This window comes from Hyperolius riggenbachi, chromosome 4 (genome assembly GCF_040937935.1).
Source record: "Hyperolius riggenbachi isolate aHypRig1 chromosome 4, aHypRig1.pri, whole genome shotgun sequence".
NCBI lineage: Eukaryota > Metazoa > Chordata > Amphibia > Anura > Hyperoliidae > Hyperolius > Hyperolius riggenbachi.
This window is the reverse complement of record NC_090649.1, coordinates 71134783-71157268: the sequence shown is the minus strand read 5'-3', so window position 1 is coordinate 71157268 and position 22486 is coordinate 71134783.

Here is a 22486-nt window from a genome sequence, read left to right as displayed (position 1 = left end):
AGCGGCTGGCAGCAGGCGGTGGCAGAACACTTCCTATTTCCGGCGCAAAGGAGATCTGTGCACTGCTACTCTGGTCTAGTCAGTGATGTCACTGACTAGACCAGAGTAGCAGCGCACAGATCTCCTTTGTGCCAGGAATAGGAAGTGTTCTGCAGCCGCCCGCTGCCAGCTGCTCAAATCTGGAGGCGGGAACGAGGAAGGGGGAGCCCCAGGTGAGGGAAGGGGGGAGAGACGTCCCCTCTTCCCCACCGCTATGCCAACCGCTCCCTCTTCTCTGCGCTGCCGCCCCTCCTGCTTGAGGTGGCAAGACATTTGTTTTAGGGGGCGCTCCCTCTTGCCCAACGCTAGAGCCAGCCTGAAGCAAGGAGGTGGTTGAGTCATTTTTTGGGGGCCCTTATCATGTGAAGAGAGCGGGTCAGCCCCTTTAGGGTCCCTGAAGGTGTGAAGATGACCTCTGAACAGTATGTGTTGTTTCTGACTGATCGGCATCGGCATAAAAGGAGAGAAACTCATGATGGGACCCCCATCCTCCCCGGATCTCAATCCTATTGAGAACCTTTGGAGCATCCTCAAGAAAAAGATCTATGAGAGTGAGAGGCAGTTTGCATCCAAACAGCAGCTCTGGGAGGCTATTCTGACATCCTGAAAGGACATTTAAGCAGAAAAACTCAACTTCAATGGATACAAGAATTGTGAAGCTGTTATTAAATTAGGGGTCATGTGTTAATTATGTTCCTTGATCCGTTAAGATGTTTTTGATTGAATTTTTTTATTTCAGTAAATATGATCTCCTAATGCTGCAAATTCAACAAATTACCATTTTCATTTCTTTACAACTTATAAAATGTTTTGAAACTGTCAAGCATAACAGTTTGGAACAGTGCATTTTAATTTTTTATTTTTGAAAAATATAATGCAATCATTAGGTTTTTTTCAGTAGCATTTGAATTATATACTCTAATGATTGATGACTCAAAAATGATGCTGCCTGTGATGTTGGCGTTGAGGAGTCAGAGTCAGGCCCGGTGCACACCAAACACCGCTAACAGATCCGCAAAACGCTAGCGGTTTTTTAAACGATTTTTCTTATTTTTATGAATTGTTTTAGCTAGCGCTTTGCGGTTTTGGGTAGCATTTTTGGTTTAGTAGATTTCATATATTGTTACAGTAAAGCTGTTACTGAACAGCTTCTGTAACAAGAACACCTGCAAAACCGCTCTGAACTGGCGTTTTTCAGAGCGGTTTGCATTTTTCCTATACTTAACATTGGAGGCAGAAACGCCTCCGCAATCCAAAAAATGCCTCAGCCCGGGAGTATGCGTTTCAGCAAACCGCCTCCCACTCTGGTGTGAACCAACCCATTGAAATACATTACCCTAGCGTATCCGCAGCCGTAAGCGGCTGTAAAAAAGCGAGAAACCCGCTCGGTGTGCACCAGCCCTCAGAGCTATTTTTGGGTGCCTAGAGTCAGAGTTGGAGTCAGAAGCAGTGGTTTCATAAGCTGAGGAGTCGGATGATTTTTGAACCAATTTCTCAGCCCTGGTAAGTATTAAACTAAGGAGTCTGAGTTTACGCAAGTTACACAAATGAAAGTATGTTCCAATTCATGGGCTCTGTTTGCTAAGGACAGGTCGGTAAAATCCTTTTGGTCGGTAAAATACCTAATTCGGTATTTTACACTTTTTTTTCTAATTCACTAAATAATTGTAATTTACCAAACAAACATGCCTCAATGCACTAAGCCCTGCTCAGTAAGTGTCACTTATCAGCATGGAACAGGTCAGCGGTCAGGCAGGGAGCTGCATGTATGTACTCAAAAGTTTTCTGTCCAATGCTTCCTGTCATCCCTTTAGATGTACTGCAGCCACCAGGGGGACACTCTTCTGTATGCCAGAATACAGATTTTCACATCTAAAGGGATGGAGAAAAGCCCCCCCAAAGTTCACCTTTATCTGCTCTGATACAGTGAAAGACCCACTGGAATCCCTGTTGCATCAAATCAGCTAATAAGCAGGGCTGTGTGGCTCTCCATATTGGCTGCCTGGCTCTCCCTAAAGGCTGTCTGTCAAGTTACTGCACAGAGAGCATGGAAAAAGTAAGTTACCGGCTGCTATGAGCTGGCAAAAAATATCAAACACTTTTGCCCGATTTACTGAATGGGTAAATCTTTGTGAATTGCAATTTCTTGACATTTCCTGAGGCAATTACCACACAAGTTGGTAATTTACCTACTTGTCGGTAATAATAATTTTCTGTGCAGTAATAGGTTTAGTGAATTGTAATTTGGGAAGGTGATTGGTAAAATCAGCTGTTTTCAGCATTACCCAATTCGGTGACAAGGCTATATATACTCTGTACAGCGCTGTGTAAGATGTCGGCGCTATATAAATACTAAATAATAATGATAATGCGGTAATGCTTTGTGACTAGAGCCCTATGTACTTTGCGTAAAGCCCAACAACTTAGCAAGGCACTGCCTGCACACAAAGTTTACCCACAGATAGGGAACCTACCCCAGTGTATGGAATGGGTGACAGTGCATTTGACATTTCCTATAGAGAGTAATAGGAAAAAGTCACAAGCCCCTATAAATCACAGAAACACGCCCGCAGTTTCCCAGCTAGTCAGAACTAGGGTCGGTTCTAGTGTTTTTGCTGCTTGAGGCAAACTTGTGAGGATGCCCGCAGTATAGGAAGCCAGCCTGTCCCCCCTCCCTCCACTCGCCGCAGTTCATTTAAAGAGAAACTCCGACCAAGAATTTAACTTTATCCCAATCAGTAGCTGATACCCCCTTTTACATGAGAAATATAATGATTTTCACAAACAGACCATCAGGGGGCGCTGTATGACTGATTTTGTGCTGAAACCCCTCCCACAAGAGGCTCTGGTACCGTAGGGTACTCTGGGCAAACTGCCACAATGTAACAATGTTCACAGACAGGAAATGGCTGTTTACAGCTGTCTGCAAGGCCAGAACAGCTAGGAGCAGCTACATAACCTGCCCACAGTAAAAATGTCACCATGTAATACATGTCAGAATGTAGATCTGGGAGAGGAAAGATTTTACAATGGGCAAACACTGACTAAATCATTTATGCATAATTATGGTAAAAATGAAGCACTTTTTTTATTACATTATTTTCACTGGAGTTCCTATTTAACTGCTCAGGTGGCCCCCTCCTCTACTGAGTCTGGATCGCCCATGGCCTCGCTGCATAGCTGGCATGGCATCCTTCAGACCTCAGATCAGCAGTGACCCACAATGAAGAGACAGGAGACTGGCTCCCCTACTAGCGCCGCATATACAGGAAGTGACATCATTGTATACTTGCTGTATAGACACCATTGACAGCACTACTGTCTTGGTCCTAACAGGGGTTCGGGGGACCTGTCAGCACTGTCCACACATGCTCCCAAGCAGAGTTGTACTTTAACATAATGTTTTACGGAAGAGAAGAGGAAAGCGCCAGCACTGCTGTCATATACTTTATTCCAACATCAGTAAAATCATGCAGTGATGAAGATCATTATCCATACAAAAATGGGGAGACACATACCGTTGGTGGCTGTGGATGGTGCGGTGGGTGCAGATCCTGACGGCCGTTACGCGCGATTTGCGCTTCTACGTAGCCTCCGTAGAAGCGCAAATCACGCGAAACGGCCGTCAGGCTCTGCACCCACCGCACCATCCACAGCCACCAACGGTATGTGTCTCCCCATTTTTGTATGGATAATGATCTTCATCACTGCATGATTTTACTGATGTTGGAATAAAGTATATGACAGCAGTGCCGGCGCTTTCCTCTTCTCTTCCATATAATGATGTGACTTTGGCCTGAGCACGCTGAGGATTTACTCCACACATACTCCTGCATGGGACTGTGCAGCTCCCCTCTCTCCCTCCTCCTCCCTGGATGCAAAACGGTTTCTGCAGTGCCAGCAATTCCTTTCCTTTCTTTTCACTATCATACCATCAACATAAAGTTTTGCACAACCTCAGAGTATTAGGCAACCCGATTATAAGTCCTCATTGATGTTGGCGGTGGAAGACTTGGATGGGCAAACGGGGTAGTGTGCCAGTCAAACAGAAAGAAAGAAAATTATCAATGTGCTGGAGGGAAGAAATACAGCGACTCTGTTATTACCAATTCCAGCATTTTTATCACCTCAACCAGGGCCGGATTTACATCTCAGGGGCCTATAGGCACAGAAATTCTGGTGCCCTAAACTCTACCCTTCGTAGCATTCAGCCCACCCATTCAGCGCTCTATACTACATGCATTAAGCTGGGCTGGCCAATGCCGAGGGAGATCCACTATACCATCCGCCAGCCAGCGATGGCTGTGCTTTGTATTACACAATGGCATTCTTCTGTATTGTAAGGGTCCTCCCTTGTTGACCTCATCAAGCAAGGACCCTTAAAGACACAGAAGGACAAATTGGCAAATTCCAATAGTAAAATATCAGTAAATGATACCGATATTTTATTACAGCTAAACCTATGCCTATTCTCACACAGAACCCTGCTCTACCGATGCCTAACCCTAACCACCCTCCCTTCCAATGCCTTACTCTAACCCCCCCTTCCAATGCCTAACCCCCTCATACCTAACCCTAGTCACCCCTTTTCTGAAGTATAACCCTAAACAACCCCCCCCCCCACACACACACACACACACACTGATGCCTAACCTAAACACCCCCCCCCCACACACACACACGTGTAACCTTCCCCCACCAACGCCTAACCTTAAACGCAACCCCCTACCCCCTGCTGCAAACCTGCTGCAAAAAAATGAAAATATCAGGCACATGGGTGCCCATACTAATATTGGCTAATGTGGGAAATTTAAGTAGCGTGTGCCAGGACCAAAATTTTCTGCCTCCGATGAGACAAAAGGCAAAACAGAACTAAGAAAATAAGGGTCCGATCTATTATTGAGAGGCTGAGCTGTCATCTGGTACTTGCCTAATGATTTGATCCAGGGATTTTATCTGATTGCCTTCTGGAGTCGGGAAGGAATTTTTTTCCCTTTTGGGGCTAATTGGACCATGCCTTGTAATGCTGGGTACACACGATGAGATTTCCCGTTCGATTCCCGGATCGATTCGATTAAATCAAACATGTTCGATTGGATTTCGATCGTTTTTTCCGTCGATTTTGCATACCTATCATGAAAAAATCGATCGAAATCCAATCGAACATGTTTGATTTAATCGAATCGATCCGGGAATCGAACGGGAAATCTCATCGTGTGTACCCAGCATAAGGGTTTTTCACCTTCCTCTGGATCAACAGGGATATGTGAGGGAGAAGGCTGGTGTTTTACTTTGTTCTTTGATTGAACTTTGTTGGTTGAACTCGATGGACGTATGTCTTTTTTCAACCCAAATAACTATGTAACTATGTGGTCTTATGAATTACTGGAATCAGTCATCTTTTACGGGGACCTTCTACATAGTGTGGACAGAAAGGTTTGATGGCAGCTCTGGGAGGGGAGAAGAGAAGAAAACAAAAGTAACCCACTGACAACAAAAGCCCACCGTGCACAGCTTTCCTGTGACTCTAGAAGAGAAAGGAAACCATTTATGCGGCATGCACTTTAGCATAGCACAGTCGGCTCTCCACAGCACAGGTAAGCAGCTTAGTGACGGAGGAGTTTATGCTGTGTTGCGATAACTGACTCTAGCCAGAAAAAGGCATTAGCTCCACTATCACCTGAAGAAAGATCCACAATGTTCAAAGTAATAAAAGTCTGCAGTGCATCACTAAAGCTAAGCTTCTCTTTTCTGGCTCAGACTTATTTTGATGTGTCGCGCAGTATTGGTCATGTGCCTTCTCCACCACTGTCTCCAAAGCTCTAGCTTAGCTCTCTCATTTAGCACCAGTTCAGTGGATTGGACCCAGCCCCCTCCTGGCTTTGACGTGGATAACGCAAGTAAAATAAAATAAAAAAACTACCTGTTTAGAGAAAAGAGTATACTCATATCTTGTGGCAGTGTGGCAACTGAGAGGTCCTTCTGTCATTTTCACTCTATGTAACCTCATGAACAGCCACAGCCTCTGTGCTTCTCTTTGTCGATTGTAGTTGCAACCACTTGCTTCCAGCCATTGGTTGGCCAATACCTTCTTTACAGTGAGCCCGAGGCAAACCTTGGGTCAAAAAAATTATTCCTAAGAAGACGAATTCTCCAGAGGCTTCCCATGTCCTTCTCTCCCTTAACTGCTGCTGCTCGCTGGGATCCTCTAGAACAGAGTTCCCCAACCCTATCCTCTAGGCCCACCAACAGAACATGTTTTTCAGGAAACCACACACAATCACAGGTGGGGTATTTAGTGTCTCCACAGGCCTGATTAACTACCTGTGTGGATTTCCACAAAACATGCACTGTTGGTTGACCTTGAGGACCAGGTTGGGGAACAAAGATCCAGGCCACACTCCTCTTCATACATGAGTGTGGCTATGCTGCACCCATGCAAGCATAGCCACGCCTGCACACCAGCACGGAGCAGCTAGTGCATGCCCTGGGTGGATGTGTTTGTGTATGAAATCCATCAAGTTCTTGACTGATTTCTTTCAGGGGTCTGCAAGCGGCAATGGTGGACGGTGGGGGAAGCCTCTACAGGTCCTGGAGGCTTCCTTCTTTTTAAGTAAGTATCTGTGTTTTCACTTTTCACCTAAGGTTTGCCTCCAGTACACTTTAAAGAGGAATATTAACCAAAGATTGAACTTCATTGCAATCAGTAGCTGATACCCCCTTTCCCATGAGAAAACTTAGATGGATTTAGATGCCGGGGTATTGGCCTGGCCAGGAGTCTTCTCTAACAGATAGTTGTTGATGTCTGTACCAGTTAAGCGGAACCTCTGCTTGCCCCCCTTTGTCTTCCCTCAGGTTGACATGGTGGTCCGAACCACTACAGGTGCTGGATCACAGGTTAATGTGCCTTGTTTCTTCCTCACAGAACTCTCAAAACTAGCATCTGACGGCACATCTAGCAGCAGCCATTATGCTCCTTGTCCGACCTGGTCCAACAAGGAGCATAATGGCTGCCGCTAGGGATGCCGTTGTTGGATATAATCAGACACGGCATTAGCACCTTCAGATCCAAGTGTAGGACTAAGTCAGACACTTTGATCCCCTCAGGCCCAATACTGCACCGCTGTGTCACTTAATATAAATATTATGCGGCACATTGAGCTCCACGCTGCCTGCACCACTCCTGGAACTGGTCTGGCATGGCATCAGGCCCCTCAAATCAAAGTGTCAGACCAAGTCAGACACTGTGATCTCCACTGGCACCATGCTGAACCATGTAATTACGCATTAAGCCAGTGTGTGTGCATTGTGGCGCTACATTATTGTAGCTCCATCTGTGTGCTCCTAACATTTAGCCTCAGGAAGTATCTGAACTCATAACGCTGAGTCTGAAAATAAAGAAGAGATAAAGTTTGTCTCATTATAAAGTCTGTTTGGTATGTCCCAGGGTTACCCATCACTGCTGTTATATTCCATATTGCTACAAGAAGACTCATGCTGGAACATTGATCATTCCTGGTAAGCAGAACAATTCTGAAGACTTCTGTGTACTTTATACACAGGTCAGAACTCCACAAGAAGAGTCAATTGTTCAAGGACAACTGCGGTGCAAATTTTATAAACGCTCTGAAGCTGGAAAGTGGGACAGCATGATAAAAGTGTAAAAAGTCCTTCCTTGGAGAGTGTTGGCGTTAATGGCATCCATTCTCACTTTCCGAAATGTTTGACAGACACTTTTTCGTGGTGTTATAAATCTGTCACTGTTTAAAGATTAAGTACTTTTTTCTGTTTGCATGAAAAAGGGGCACAAGGAAAAATAATTGCGGGGTTTCGTTAATAAAAATATTGTTAATATCCATTTTGTTAATAAAGATATTGTTAATATCTACCGATGTTCTTCATTTTTTTAAAGTGTAGATGGTGTTAATTATCATAATAATTTATTTTTGAGGAATGAAAATTGTTCATAATAACAATAAAACAGAGGAAAATCTTACTGATATTTTACTACAGCAAAACCTATCCCTACTCTCTCACAGAACCCTCCCTCTACCTATCCCTAAGCCTAACCCCCCTATGGTGTCTAACCCTAAGACCCCCATGGTGGTGCCTAACCTGAAGACCCCACCTGGTGGTGCCTAACTGTAAGACTAGGGCAGTTTCTAGGCTATAAGTTAGCCAGGTAGGTGCCTCAAGTATAGGTAACCAGTATAATTGCCCCAGTATAGTTTAGATAGGTAGGTGCCCCCAGTATAGATAAGCTAGGTAGGTGCCTCCAGTATAGGTTAGATAGGTAGGTGCCACCAGTATAGGTTAGCTAGGTAGGTGCTGCCAGTATAGATTAGATAGGTAGGTGTCCCCAGTATAGGTTAGCTAGGTAGGTGCCTCCAGTATAGGTTAGTTAGGTAGGTGCCCCCAGTATAGGTTAGCTAGGTAGGTGCCTCCAGTATAGGTTAGATAGGTAGGTGCCCCCAGTATAGGTTAGCTAGGTAGGTGGTAGGTGCCTCCAGTATAGGTTAGATAGGTAGGTGCCCCCAGTATAGGTTAACTAGGTAGGTGCCTCCAGTATAGGTTAGATAGGTAGGTGCCCCCGTATATGTTAGATAGGTAGATGCCCCCAGTATAGGTTAGATAGGTAGGTGCCCCCAGTATAGGTTAGATAGGTAGCTGCCCCCAGTGTAGGTTAGCTAGGTAGGTGCCTCCAGTATAGGTTAGATAGGTAGGTGCCCCCAGTATAGGTTAGCTAGGTAGGTGCCTCCAGTATAGGTTAGATAGGTAGGTGCCCCCATACATGTTAGATAGGTAGATGCCACCAGTATAGGTTAGATAGGTAGGTGCCCCCAGTATAGGTTAGCTAGGTAGGTGCCTCCAGTATAGGTTAGATAGGTAGGTGCCCCCGTACATGTTAGATAGGTAGATGCCCCCAGTAAAGGTTAGATAGGTGGGTGCCCCCAGTATAGGTTAGATAGGTAGGTGCCCCCAGTATAGGTTAGCTAGGTAGGTGCCTCCAGTATAGGTTAGATAGGTAGGTGCCCCCATACATGTTAGATAGGTAGATGCCCCCAGTATAGGTTAGATAGGTAGGTGCCCCCAGTATAGGTTAGATAGGTAGTTGCCCTCAGTATAGGTTAGATAGGTAGCTGCCCCCAGTATAGGTTAGACAGGTAGGTGCCCCAATATAGGTTAGCTAGAAGGTGCCTCCAGCATAGGTTAGATAGGTAGGTGCCTTCAGTACAGGTTAGATAGGTAGGTGCCCCCAGCATAGGTTAGATAGGTAGGTGCCTCCAGTATAGGTAAGATAGGTAGGTGCCTTCAGTATAGGTTAGATAGGTAGGTGCCTCCAGCATAGGTTAGATAGGTAGGTGCCACCAGCATAGGTTAGATAGGTAGGTGCCTCCAGTATAGGTTAGATAGGTAGGTGCCTTCAGTATAGGTTAGATAGGTAGGTGCCTCCAGTATAGGTTAGATAGGTAGGTGCCTTCAGTATAGGTTAGATAGGTAGGTGCCTCCAGCATAGATTAGATAGGTAGGTGCCACCAGCATAGGTTAGACAGGTAGGTGCTCCCATATGCGGCGGAGGCATAACGGAGTTACACCTCACCTTCTGTGATCTCCGCACGCATGCAGCCTCTATCTTCTTCCTCCCAGGCTTTTCTCACGGTGGTAAAATCGCCCCCTGTGATGTCATGCGGTTACGTCATCACAGGGGACGCTGTTACCAACGCGATGGACGCCTGGAACAGGAAGAAGAAAGAGGCTATGTGCGTGCGAGTTGTAACTTCATGCCTGCACCCCCCACCACCACTGCGCCCCCCCCCCCCCCCCCCACACGCCTCTTCACCCCGCGCTCCAGTAGGTTGCGTGGTTTGCACGGCCGTCGAAAGGGGCCTGCGTAAGAACCCCCCCCAGTGGTTCCACACACCCCACCCGCAGGAGCACCCTTCATGACGCCTAACCTTAATCCTCCCTGCACAAAGACCCTTACAAAGTAAAATTTGTACACAGAAACGAAAAAATATTTGACGACATAAAATTAGTACATACGAGCCAAATACTATTACAAAAACTATAACATTGCAAGTTTCAAAACAATGACATGTTTCAAAAAACTTTAATGTTCAGCACGGCCGCATAGTGGTTAGCTCTCTCGCCTTGCAGCGCTGGCTCCCAGATCGAATCACAGCCAGGGCACAATCTGCACATAGTTTGTATGTTCTACCTGTGTCTGCGTGAGTTTCCTCCGAGCACTCCAGTTTCCTACCACATCAATAAACATAAAAATAAGTTAATTGTTTTCTTACTAAATTGGCCCTAGACTATGATCCATACACTACACAACACATACATAGACATATGACTATGGTAGGGATTTGATTGTGAGCTCCTCTGAGGGACACTTAAGTGGCAAGACAATATATTCTGTACAGTACTACGGACGATGTTGGCGCTATATAAATAATAAATTAAAAGAATAATAAAATATATCAGACACCCAAATTTCTGTTTCGGACACTGTATTAACCATATTTGCATTAGCGCCTCTGGGACGCTTAAATAGTCTATTAGCCTTGGGTGCCAAAATTTCCTGCTACTGTTTGCCCTCCTAAGGATGTCAAAATCTTAAAGAAGTGGACCTCCATCTAAATATCTCTGGATACAGAAATCTGCTCATAATGGCGTACTGCGCTGTCTTAAAGGAAAACGCGCTGGGCAATCTTACTAACACTACCCATAACAGAGTAGCTCGCGTTGCCCAATTAGAGTATCCCACATCTAAGTAACCTGAGTGTTACCCAAGCAATGCTCGCAGGACTTAGCTAACACGTGTCGCACTAATTAGGCAACGCACACGACTCTGTCATCGGTAGTAATGGTAAAATTGCCACTCGCTAGTAGCTACCTGCACACCAATCTTACTGTAGTTTCCTGAATCAGGGCCAAAGAGAGACAAATGACTTTCCATTTACAATAACATTTCACAATTATAGCCTATAAAGGATGTTACAACACACTAAGAATTTAGTGTGTGCCTTCATGCCATATAATCTCAATTTCTCTGAAGGTGCCAAAGAAGTATTTTCTATTCACGGAAATAGACAACCTTTCCAAGATCTTGTTACATGATGAGAATTCTGAGGATTCCTGATTATGAGGAATATGCAATATCTACATGTTCACTGGTCTGTTCAGATTAATTTGAAGTTGGTCATGCACTGTTTAATATGTATCAGACAATAGATTTGATTAAAGCCTCAAATCTAATGAAAATCTATAAAAAAAAAAAAAACCTGATTCTCTTTAGGGAAGGAGTTGTGGTCTGCAATCGATGGTCATATAGCTTTGTACTCCATCTGTAGTGTGGTGCTATCGGTGGCAGCAGTGCAATAAGAATTAAGCCTGATACACATCTTCAATTTTGATTGGCCAATTGATGAACAATTGTAACACCTCCATGTAGTATGAAAGTTTACCTACCCAATCTGCTCATAGTCAGGGACGTAACAATAGACCCTGTACGGGAAGCTGCAGCAGGGGGGCCCAGAAGCCTCAGGGGGCCCTGTCTTGAAAGACTGACAACTGAAGGTGCGTACACACACACTACTTCCACCAACGACGGGTCCGTCAGATGCTCCCACTGGGCGGACGTTCAGCCGACAGTAGCACATATGTATGCGCTGTCGGCAAACTGATAAGGCTGTTTCTGAATGATCCGCTAAAAGGATAGTTCAGAAACAGCCTTATCATGCACACGTGCTACTGTCGGCTGAACGTCCGCCCAGCAGGAGGGTCTGACGGACCTGTCGTTGGCGGAAGTAGTGCGTGTGTACACACCTTAAGAGAAAAACTTCCTGCTCTCTGCACAATTGTTCTAATGACTGCATCAGCTCAGCCACTGATAACAAATCATACAGAGTTTTGTAGACATACATTTGTGTACAGTCCCTATTCAGTGTGCAGCAGGCTCTTGTGTACAGCGCCCAGCCCCCGGTACTGTAGTGATGCTGAAATAGTCTGCAGAGCCAGTTCTGCTCTATCAGAGATGGTCAGAGTGAGAGTAATAAGCTGGAGCTGAGAGTAGATTCGCCTGTCGGTTTTCTGTATGCTTTTTCTGCACACCATGTGTGTCTTTATGTGTAAAAACATGCATGTTTTATCACAGAAGCTAATGCAATTGATAGAGGAAATGTGAGCAGTGCCTCACTGCTGTCTGCTTTTATCTGCATGGGGAAAAATACAATCAGTGTGCACTAGCCAGCTGAATAACATTGGTTTTCAGTTTACCTGTGCAGGAAGCAGGGGTACACCTGTACACCATACACCCCTATGGCGGGAAGGGGCCCCATCTAAAGTTTTGCAGGGGGGCAAGTGATTTCTAGTTACGCCCCTGCTCATAATATTTTAAATTTGTAGTGTAAGAGTAGCACTTCTTGTTGGAATTTTATGGAATGATTTCACAATGGTGCTTAGAATTACATTTGGGTGTTAGGATGAAGTTTATTATTATTTTTGGGTGGTAAACTAGCCGCACATGTCACATGACCCTGAGGATGGGCTAGCTGCTGGATAAAACAGAACAGTTGTTGGAACCGCAGAACCATGGACAGCGCATCTTCTGTCCAAAGAGGAGAAGGAGCAATCTGCATCTGCATGTCTTACAATAGGGATGGTCAATGAGATGCAAATAATTTAGAGTTGATGCGGCATTATGCAAATTTTATGTGCAAATTTATGCTACTTGAAAATAAACCAATCAAATCCCGCTGAGGTAAAATTCATTTGGTCCATTTGCATACAAGATTTGCATAACCCTGCATCAACTGGAAATTATTTACGTCTGATTGGCAAAACTTATATTACAACAGTATGGCTCTGTAGTAAGAGAGTCCAGGTGCTAAACAGACCTCCCTGAAGTCCAGATCTGTCACCTATTGTAAAATGGTTGCTTTCTTAAAACAGAAAGAATTTGCGATAATTCAGGTTGGAGTGAGCTTGAGATGTCTCTCAGTGCATCACTGCTGAATATATGCAAATTAACCATTGTTGTCCTTAGAAGCTAAACACACCTCCAGAACCGCTGGAATGCAATGATGTGTCAGCTGGTTAATTTGTACAGCGCCATAATAATCCAACATGCATACAGACTGTTTAGGATTGGTTGATCCTCATCAGTGCATGGCATGGATTAATTTGGCTCTATGGAGTAGGGCTTGTAACACCGAGAGGTACAGACTAACCAGCAAGCTCATGGTGACCCAGAACTCATTGGATTGTGTATATTCAGCAGTGAGGCACTGGGAGACATCTCGGAGATCACTCCAACCTGAATTATCGCAAATTCTTTCTGTTTTAAGAAAGCAAACTTTTGTTTTCCATAGCATTTTAGTAAGGGGTTTTTTTTCAGGACCATTGTAGCCCCTCACACACTCCAATGAGTTCTGGTTCACCATGAGCTTGCTGGTTAGTCTGTACCTCTCGGTGTTACAAGCCCTACTCCATAGAGCCAAATTAATCCATGCCATGCACTGATTAGTGTTGGGCGAACACCTGGATGTTCGGGTTCGGGCCGAACAGGCCGAACATGGGCCAGATGTTCGGCATGTTCGGCCCGAACGCCGAACTCAATGGAAGTCAATGGGACCCCCGAACATGCCCATTTTGGGGGCCCTATGGGGTCGCAGGCATAAGGGGGGAGCATGCCCCGATCGCGGGGGGGGGGTCGGAAATTCCCCCCACCCCCTCCGCTAGCGCTCCCCCCTCTGCCCGCTTCCCCATAAAAAAAGTTTCAGGCAAGTTAAATAGTACCTGGTGGCTGGCACTGGCAGTGGAGTGAGGAGGAGGAGGAGTCCGAGTAGCAGAGTGACGCGTTGAGGCCGGGCAGCAGGCGGTTCAGCTGTAGTACCCTTGTGGTACTTCCGCCCTTTCTCTGACCTCACGTCCTCTACGTGATGACGCATACGAGGGTACGCGTGACGCGTACCCTCGTATGCAGAGGACGTGAGGTCAGAGAAAGGGCGGAAGTACCACAAGGGTACTACCGCTGAACTGCCCGCTGCCCGGCCTCAACGCGTCACTCTGCTACTCGGACTCCTCCTCCTCCTCACTCCACTGCCAGTGCCAGCCACCAGGTACTATTTAACTTGCCTGAAACTTTTTTTATGGGGAAGCGGGCAGAGGGGGGAGCGCTAGCGGAGGGGGTGGGGGGAATTTCCGCCCCCCCCCCTGCGATCGGGGCATGCTCCCCCCTTATGCTTGCGACCCCATAGGGGGGCCGTATTGCGGCATGTTCGGGCGAACAGGGCTCTGATCGGCCGAACAGGGGCCCTGTTCGGCCCTGTTCGGCGGACATTGAATAGTTCGGGCGAACCCGAACTAAAAAGGCTGAACACCATCAGGTGTTCGGCCGAACTCGAACATCACCCGAACAGGGTGATGTTCTGCAGAACCCGAACAGTGGCGAACACTGTTCGCCCAACACTAGCACTGATGAGGATCAAACAATCCGAAACAGTCTGTATGCATGTTGGATTATTATAGCTCTGTACAAATTAACAAGCTGACACATCATTGCATTCCAGCGGTTCTGGAGGTGTGTTTAGCTTCTAAGGGCAACAATGGTTAATTTGCATATATTCAGCAGTGATGCACTGGGAGACATCTCAAGCTCACTCCAACCTGAATTATCGCAAATTCTTTCTGTTTTAAGAAAGCAAACTCTTGTTTTCCATAGCATTTTAATAAGGGGGCTTTTAGGACCATTGTAGCCCCTCACACACTTCAATGAGTTCTAGTTCACCACGAGCTTGCTGGTTGGTCTGTACCTATTGTAAAATGTGTGGTGGATCGTGAAATGAGAAATATCATCAAGACCCAAAAACTATTGAGCAGCTGAAATCTAAAACCTCATACACACGCTCAACATCGGTCTTTTATGCAGCACAACTGTTGAACAACTTTTGTTGTGACACAAGTTGAAACCGCTAAAAAAAAGTATTTTGCTATTGTTCAAACAGCTGATAAGACTGATAAGAAGTCAATCCAACTGTTCGATTGACTTCTTATCAGTCTTATCAGCAATTTGAACAATAGCAAAAGACTTTTTTTAGTTGTTTCAACTTGTTTCACAACAATAGCTGGTTGACAATTGTGCTGCATAGAAGACCGCTGTTCAGCGTGTGTGGGGCTTAATAGACAAGTTTGGCAGATTGTTGGACAGATAGTTGGTAGGTGTGTATGAACCTCAACAGTTGGATTGACGTCTTATCAGTCTTATCCGTTGTTTGAACAATTGGCAAACAACTTTTTGGGTTTTTTTCAACTTGTTCCACAACAAAAGTTGTTTGATTATTGTGCTGCATAAAAGACTGCTGTTGAGCGTGTGTATGGTCCTTTAACACCAGACAAGACTGGGACATTTTACTTTCACGCCCATGCCAACTGATCTCTGCTGCCCCCAAATGTTTACAAAGTGTTGTTAAAAGTAGATGTGATGCAAAACAGGGTAAGCATGCCAGTGTTGCCAATTTTTGAAAAATGCTGCTGGCATAACTGTCAAAATAAGCGTCTTTTTGAAATAATAATATTTATCAGTATCAATATTTGCTATGTTGTCTTTTTAGCAAATGCAGATAAATGTGGGGCTTACATTATTTGCAAATCTTCACATTGTGGTTTACGGTAATTTACATTTTGCACAACTTTTTTTTAAATCGGGTTGTAGAAAAGTTTTTCTTCATTTCACAGCAGAGTTATGCTTTTTAGGGACCCTGAAATGACTTGAAACATGATATGATAAAGATGAGAATGTACAGTTCCAGTCCTACTTAGAACTAGGCCGTGTCCCTTCCATCTTGTTTTTCTAACTGTAAGAGTCAAGAATCCAGGGCTTTTAAAGAGAAGCTGAGCTGAAGCTTTGGTTCAGAAATCCATACTTACCTCTGGTCCTCCACCGCTGCCTGGGACTCTCCAGTTGATTGGTGTTGCTTTCCTCTTCTAGCTCTGTGCTACTGCGCAGACACGGTTGTACTCGCACAGGCGCAGTTTGGCCACGTCTGCACTCGTGCACAAGTGGCTCTGGCTTACTGCGCAGGCATGGCCAAACTCGCTCAGACGCAATACAGCTACACTTGTGCTTGGAGAGAAGTGCGGCCCTGATCAGATTAAGGACAAGTCCTGGCCGGTAATCTTTAAAGGGTCTGCGAGCGGCAACACAGGGCCGGAGGGCAGTGTAGGAAGCCTCAGTAGTATCCAGAGGCTTCCCTCTTTTTAGTTAACCCTCCTGGCGGTCTATTAGAAACCGCCAGGGGGCAGCGCAGCAGTGTTTTTGTAATTTTTTTTTTTTAAATCATGTAGCGAGCCTAGGGCTCGCTACATGATAGCCGCTGTGCAGCGGCATCCCCCCGCCCGCTTCGATCGCCTCCGGCGATCTTTGATCAGGAAATCCCGTTCAAAGAACAGGATTTCCTGAAGGGCTTCCCCGTCACCATGGCGACGGGGCAGGATGACGTCACCGACGTTGTGACGTCATTGGGAGTCCCGATCCCCCCCTCAGTGCTGCCTGGCACTAATTGGCCAGGTAGCGCACGGGGTCTGGGGGGGGGGTGGCACGGCTAATCAGCGGCTAATCGGCGGGTAGCGGCGGCAATCGGAATGCACACGCAGCTAGCAAAGTGCTATCTGCGTGTTGCAAAAAACAAATTATGCGAATCGGCCCAGCAGGGCCTAAGAAATCCTCCTGCGCGGCATAGCCCGTGCTCAGCACGGGCTTACCGCCAGGGAGGTTAAGTATGTGATTTTGTACCTAAACTTTAGTTCTGAGTTTAGGTCCGCATTAATGATAGCTAATTAGAGGTTATAAATATCCTGTTTTGCCATGAAAAGCATTTCTGAGTGCAGAATAAAAGTTCAGGATTTGTCTGTGTAGGAGCTGAATAAACATTATTATTCAAATGAAGCAGTCAAATCTTTAAGCCTGAACTTTTAACCTTCTATGCCAAAATAAGACTATGGGGTTCCAGGAAAGTCCTGTTTAGAATTAGGGCTATAGATACAACTCTTCATCTCAGCAGTTTATTTTGAGTTTCAAGTTTGCTTCAAGTCTATTACTACTTCTTTTAAGCCCCATCTATAGACGCCTTGCAACCCAGATCATGTCCCTGTTAACATTACGTAGATCCATGATCTGACATTGCTTAATGCAGATGATTACCAGGCAGATGGTGCTATTAGTCTCTTTGGCAGGTTTACACAATGAGAACTGAGTGATTAGGCCACTATAAACATTATTGATCATAGCGACTTAAAATGTCAGTCAATAACCTATTCATCATTCAGGAAATCCTGATATTAGAAAGGACAATGCGATGCACAGAGACAATCCTGATGGATGAGCTCAGTGTAGCTTCTGCTCATATCAGGGGTATGTACTGTATAGCACAGTCAAGCATATAAATGAGCGGTGCTCAGAGAGGTCCGTCAGTAGCTAGTAGGAAGGAAGGTGAGGTGTTTATCATTTCCTTTTTTCCCATTTAGTTGACTCTTGGGCTTTTGGAAAAATTCCCCCTAGAACGCTAGTAATTAGCCCCGTTTTTAGGGGCGTGCCAGGCATACGACTGCCCTGAGCGCTGTGATGGAGGGGGGAGCGGCGGCCTCACTGGGACTCGATCAGCCGCGTGGAGGGCGGCCGCCTTCTCCCTTCCTCTCCCCGGGACCACCCTCCGTGCTCCTCCCTCCGATGCAGAGTGAGCGCAGGGAAGCCTGGTAAAAGGAACTCACCTCCCTGACATTCCAATTGCCGTTCACTTGCCGCTGGTCTCCTCTGCATAGCTGCTGATACACGCTCTACTTCCTGATTAACAGGAAATAGAGTGTGTACCAGCGGCTATTCAGATGGAGGAGACCAGCGGCAAGTGAGTGGCGATTGGAATGTCAGGGAGGTGAGTTCCTTTTACCAGGCTTCCCTGCGCTCACTCTGCATCGGAGGGAGGAGCACAGAGGGTGGTCCCGGGGAGAGGACAGGAGGGAGAAGTCGGTCTGCCCTCCCTGTGGCTGAGTCCCAGCGAGGCCGCGGCTCCCCCCCCCCTCCATTATGGGTGGGGCACCTACCTATCTAACATATACTGGGGGGGGGGCTTTTACCTATCTATCCTATACTGAAGGCACCTACCTATCTAACCTATACTGGGGCACCTACCCATCTAACATATAATGGGGAGGGGGGGCTTTTACCTATCTATCAAATACTGAAGGCACCTACCCATCTAACATATAATGGGGAGGGGGGGCTTTTACCTATCTATCAAATACTGAAGGCACCTACCTATCTAACCTACAGTATACTGGGGGCTCCTACCTATCTAGCCTATACTGGGGGCACCTACCTATCTAACCTATACTGCGGACATCTACCTATCTAACCTATACTGGGGGCACCTACCTTTCTATCCTATACTGGGGCACCTACCTATCTAACCTATACTGGGGGCTCCTCATAGGCAAACGCAGGGGGGGATTACAGCTGCCCAGAATCCCCCCTCAGACCAGGGCCTGTGCAGAGTCTGGGGACAAGTGTAAGTTGAGACACCAGAATATCTGCAGGTATCCTGCTGCTCACAACCCCACCCCCTTTCTTTCCTTGCTACAGTTGACTTTGGATGGAGCAGCAGAGTGTGTACAGAGCATGGAGCAGCTCTGGGGAACTTAGCAGAGTCAGGTATGAGCACATCCCTGTGCCCTGCTGTGTGAGTTCTTCACTTTCCCCTTCATTACCAATGTCGGCTGCCCTCATTATTATCTGTATCCAAACTGCTCCTGATCGTTCCCGGTCTCGGTCAGATGGGAAATTGCATCATGTCCTGCCATATTATTATACTGTATTGTGCATGTCTGAGGGAGACCTTCCAGGAATCCCCCCCTTGAAAATCCTGGGTTTGCCCCTGCTCCTATCTATCTAACCTATACTGCAGATGCCTACCTATCTAACCTATACTGTGGGCACCTACCTATCTAACCTATACTGGGGCACCAACCTATCTAACCTATACTTGGGGCAACTATACTGGCTACCTATATTGGAGGCACCTACCGATCTAACCTATACCAGGTGCACCTGCTTATCTAACCTATACTAGGGGCAACTATACAGGCTACCTATACTGGAGGCACCTACCTGGCTAACCTATACTGGGGGCAATTATACTGGCTACCTATACTGGGGGCACCTATGCCTCCCTACCTACACTGGGGGGACCTATAGCTGGCTACCTATACTGGGTGCAACTAGACCTGGCTAACCTATACTGCGGGCACCTATACCTGGCTCCATGGAGAGGGATGAGAGGCCCAATTTTTACACCCTCGTCCTGGGTGCAATTTAGCCTAGAAACTGCCCTGCTAATAAAAACTAGCATTCCTTGCATGGTTAGAGTAGAAATCACCAGATTGGGGACACTTTGGGGCAGTTGGTGAGATTAAGCACGTTAAACCAAGAGCCCCTGTCACTGTTTTCTTGTTGTGTGCTGCAGTCCATATATATATATATATATATATATATATATATATATATATATATATATATATATATAAATATATACACTGTATATATATATATATATATATATATATATATATATATACACATACATACACACACACAATGGGGTGCGAAAGTTTGGGCCACCTTTTTAATCGTCATGATTTTCCTGTATAAATAGTTGGTTGCTACGACAAAAAAATGTCAGTTAAATACTGTATATCATATAGGAGACACACACATTGATATTTGAGAAGTGAAATTAAGTTTATTAGATTTACAGAAAGTGTGCAATAATTGTTTAAACAAAATTAGGCAGGTGCATAAATTTAGGCACCACATAAAAGAAATGAAATCAATATTTAGTAGATCTTCCTTATGCAGAAATTACAGCCTCTAAACGCTTCCTGGAGGTTCCGTCTGGATTCTGGTTGAAGGTATTTTGGACCATTCCTCTTTACAAAACATCTCTAGTTCATTCAGGTTTGATGGCTTCCGAGCATGGACAGCTCTCTACCTCACACCACAGATTTTCAATTATATTCAGGTCTAGGGACTGAGATGGCCATTCCAGAACGTTGTACTTGTTCCTCTGCATGAATGCCTTAGTGGATTTTGAGCAGTATTTAGGGTCTTGTTGAGAGTTCCAGCCCCGGTGCAGCTTCAGCTTTGTCACTGATTCCTGGACCTTGATCTCCAGAATCTGCTGATACTAAGTGGAATCTATGCGTTCCTCAACTTTGACAAGATTCCCTTTCCCTACACTGGCCACACAGCCCCACAGCATGATGGAATCACCACCATATTCTACTGTAGGTAGCAGCTACACTAGCATCGTGAGGGAGGGGGGGTGCGACCCGCACCAGGTGGGGTGAGAGATTGGCAGGGCAGGGGTGATATAGCCCCGGATAGCTGCCCTGAGCACTGAGGGGGGTGCTGTAATGGAGGGGGGCGCTGTAATGGAGGGGGGAGTCAGCCGCGGGGATGGCAGCCCGACCTCTCCCTCCCTTCCTCTCCCCGGGCCGCCCTCCATGCTTCCTCCTCTGACTTTAGAGTTAGCACAGGTAAGCGCTGTAAACAGTCAGTAACTGACCTCCCTGGTTCCAGTCGCTGCTCACTTGCCGCCGGTCTCCTCCTCTGCATGACGCTTCTACACACGCTGCTTCCTGTTTAGTAAGAAGCAGCGTGTGTATCAGTGTCTAGAGATGTAGCGAACGGTTCGCCGGCGAACGGTTCCAGGCGAACTTAGGGGGTTCGCGTTCGCCTGCAGCAGGCGAACTTTTGCGGAAGTTCGATTCGCCCCATAATGCACTATGAGGGTCAACTTTGACCCTCTGCATCACAGTCAGCAGGCACATTGTAGCCATTCAGGCTACACTAAGCCCTGGAGCCCCCCCCCCCCCCCCCCCTTATATAGGCAGGGTCCGGCGGCCATTAGCCTCACTCGTGTGCCTGCTAGAGAGAGGAAAGGGACAGCTGCTGCAGACTTTTTCTCCTAGGGACAGATTAGTTAGGTTCTAGGCTGCTTTGCTTGCTCCTGACTGATTATTATTGCTTTTAAAGCATCCAGCAACAGCTCTTTTCAGAGCTCAACCTGTACATTTTTTTTCTGTGTGTCAAACTGACACTTTTGTTGCATGCACAGCCTTGCTAATTGATATTGTGTGTGCCACTGCCAGCAGCCCAGCACATTCAGTGACTACCTGTGTGTGTGACAGGGAGCTGCACATTGTACTACCCAGTACTGCATATACCCCAGTACCTGTTGTGTTTACTTAACCCACCTCATCACTGCATATACCTAGCTTTGTGTTGAGTGAACCCAGCTCACTGCATCTAACTACCCAGTACCTGTTGTGTTTACTTAACCCACCTCATCACTGCATATACCTAGCGTTGTGTTGAGTGAACCCAGCTCACTGCATCTAACTACCTGTTGTGTTGAGTGAGAACCCACCTCACTGCATCTTAAGTACCTTTACTGTTCAGTGAACCCAGCTCACTGCATCTAACTACCCAGTACCTGTTGTGTTTACCTAACCCACCTCATCACTGCATATACCTAGCGTTGTGTTGAGTGAACCCAGCTCACTGCATCTAACTACCTGTTGTGTTGAGTGAGAACCCACCTGGCCACCTCACTGCATCTAACTACCTGTTGTGTTGAGTGAGAACCCACCTCACTGCATCTTAAGTACCTTTACTGTTCAGTGAACCCAGCTCACTGCATCTAACTACCCAGTACCTGTTGTGTTTACTTAACCCACCTCATCACTGCATATACCTAGCGTTGTGTTGAGTGAACCCAGCTCACTGCATCTAACTACCTGTTGTGTTGAGTGTGAACCCACCTGGCCACCTCACTGCATCTAACTACCTGTTGTGTTGAGTGAGAACCCACCTCACTGCATCTTAAGTACCTTTACTGTTCAGTGAACCCAGCTCACTGCATCTAACTACCCAGTACCTGTTGTGTTTACTTAACCCACCTCATCACTGCATATACCTAGCGTTGTGTTGAGTGAACCCAGCTCACTGCATCTAACTACCTGTTGTGTTGAGTGAGAACCCACCTGGCCACCTCACTGCATCTAACTACCTGTTGTGTTGAGTGAGAACCCACCTCACTGCATCTTAAGTACCTTTACTGTTCAGTGAACCCAGCTCACTGCATCTAACTACCCAGTACCTGTTGTGTTTACTTAACCCACCTCATCACTGCATATACCTAGAGTTGTGTTGAGTGAACCCAGCTCACTGCATCTAACTACCTGTTGTGTTGAGTGAGAACCCACCTCACTGCATATAGCTAGCATACCCCCGAGATGGACAAAATGGACAAACCAGGTAGAGGAAGAGGTAGAGGCAGACCCAGAGGAAGGCCACCAGGCACCGGCAGGTCTGTGGCTGTGCGAGGTG